The sequence below is a fragment of the Penaeus japonicus genome, unplaced genomic scaffold, assembly GCF_977035675.1.
Source record: "Penaeus japonicus unplaced genomic scaffold, GWHDUDI00000001_assembly GWHDUDI00000032, whole genome shotgun sequence".
Lineage (NCBI taxonomy): Eukaryota > Metazoa > Arthropoda > Malacostraca > Decapoda > Penaeidae > Penaeus > Penaeus japonicus.
In genome coordinates this window covers 22,574,244-22,576,743 of record NW_028234434.1, presented here as the reverse complement: position 1 = coordinate 22,576,743, position 2,500 = coordinate 22,574,244, and the positions used below count along the sequence as shown (strand labels likewise).

Genomic DNA, 2,500 nt, shown 5'->3' with positions numbered 1-2,500 from the left:
GTTTTTAAGGAATCTCATGTTCAGAAAAAAAAATAGAAAATTTTATTCAGAAACTGAAATACATTCATTCCTTTTACTCAGGTTATAAACGTGAGATTATCCAGTAAATGATCTTTGAGTTTCACATACTATTTTTTTTTCCTAGAAAACTATTTGCGCTTGTTTCCCAAATGGAATGATTTTATAATTGAGTATTTCACACCAAATACTAGGTTGACATCTAACCGACTTTTGAAAACCATTTCTGATACAAATTCGCTCCATTTAAGAAACCCACGTGATCTTAAATGCAAAGAAACCATAACACAGCTCGAGGTAAGTCACGTACTGCAAAACGCGCCAATTCGTGAAGAATATATCTCCTATTGTTAAGAATCAAACAAAGGCATTTCAGATACTCTAGTACCGGTTTTCTCCCCCCAAGTAATACGCATTTTACACTGGAAGAAAAATGGCCTGCACTGGTTAACAGCAGACCACATACAAACTCAATGTCAACTTTCTCCCGATAAATGTAAACTTTTCTCTCTTGTTTACCTCGCTTACACAGGCTGTGTCGTGAGTGTGTGAAACGTGGAGTTTTTTATTATCTTTTTCTTGGCCAGACAACTGCTTATTTTTACGCTGATTCATATTTCTTATTTATTTTGTATCAATTTATTCCATCTGTGTGTGTGTGCCTGTGTTTTTGTATGTGTGTTCGTATACGTGTGTGTGAGCGTGAGTGTGGAATGTGTGTGCGTGTGTGTGTGTGCCTGTGTTTGTGTGTGTGAGCGTGAGTGTGGTGTGTGTGTGTGTGTGTGTGTGTGTGTGTGTGTGTGTGTGTGTGTGTGTGTGTGTGTGCCTGTGTTTGTGGGCGTGTGCAGTCACCTTTATCTGTTTTATTTAAGGAGTCCACTAGTCATCACATGATTAAGCCTGATAGACGGAGGACAGTACAGAGGTCAAAGTGAATGAAGTAAACACCAGATTTCATTTCTTGTCATCCTATTTCACTCTCGCTCATCCTTCACTCTAACGGTTTTAACGGTCAGTCAAAAGTTCAGTAGCTCAACGGAGGTGACATGAAACGCTTAATATAGAGAAATGTTATTATTAGTAAGTAGTCAGTCTAGGCTATATTGATGGTAAAACCATATGATATCAGATAAAGCTTAGTATTATTTTGAATGGCGCCAATTTCTGATAAAGATATGGTTATACATTTATGTATTTAGACAGACATTTGATATTCAGTCGGAAGAGGTACTGTAAGTTATACAACTAGCTTAAAAAGTATGATTATGATATACTAACATTTCGTTTGTATCTACATCTCACAATCACTAAACATTCAATTGATACAAGTAAGATCACGCCATTTCATATTGAAAATGAAAAGTAAGAAAAGGAACACTAATTATGGCCTATTTAAATTAATATTTTTGTGAGTTTACGTTCATACATGCGCACACACACCCACACACACGTAAAAGTGCACATGCATAACTGTATACAGACGCAAAAAAATGTATAGAGAAAAATAAAACGTTTTAAAAAGCCAAAGCAGATTCACATGTCATCTAGCAAAGGACAACGACTCTGTCTATCAGCTGTGCTAAGCGAGAAGTAAAGAACCAAAACGTTAAGAAAATATCGAAGAAAAAAAAGATAAAAAAGGGAAGGAGAGAATAAACAGAGTTAAGTTTAAGCCACTCAAGCCAGACAGTAGAAAAATAAAAGTTGTGTTAGCCTTTTATCCCCCCGTGATGTTTACGATAATTCTTAAGACTAAATTACACACCTGAATAATCAATGACACGTTGTGAGTACAAATTTGATAAGAAAGGAACATGCGAAAGGAACCAAACTTCTTGTAAATTTAATTACGTTGTTATGCTGGCGTTTTACTGAATGTTATCAACAGGTGGCGTTTACTGGGTTCTATCATGCCTGTGCGTCTTTTATGTACCGTGAAGAAAGCCAGGTAATAACTTTTGCTAAGCGCGAAGCGGTGTTATTCTATTTAGGGCAGCTTTAAAGATAATGTTTATGAAATTTATAATATTCGCCAGTCAGACTCACTGAGGAGCTAATGCGAATATTATTTCTGATAATGGCTTGACGGTTATATTGTTATTATTATTAGTGGATGCTAGAGGGTACTAAACATGTGTAATCTTTGGACCCGCTGTCATTCGTGTCGTGTGCCAAAAAGGGAATATTCATTCACTCAGACAACATGAAAGGAAGGAGACGATCACCACTTAAATACCTCAAGAGGAATCAATCTCACGCACAAACCCTACGACATCAAGGCTAAACGAAGAAGGCGTTACACCAGTTGAAGTCGGTGTGATGAAAGCAATATCACAGTCACCGGAGCATTACACAGTGACACCTATTTGTTCAACCTTGTTGTCTCCGACCACGTTCCGTAAAATCCGATAATGGCTCAAACGAATTCCCTGCACACTTTGATGCAGCCGTTGTTAATTAGAAGATTAAGGATAAGGATTCC

At 37.1% G+C, this 2,500-nt stretch overlaps 1 protein-coding gene across 1 annotated transcript in view; it reads right to left on the bottom strand.

The window, feature by feature from the left end:
- The window catches only part of LOC122247875 (uncharacterized), a 9,103-nt gene that overhangs the window by 6,197 nt on the left and 406 nt on the right, over positions 1–2,500 (bottom strand). The gene's annotated exons all lie outside the window — the stretch shown is intronic.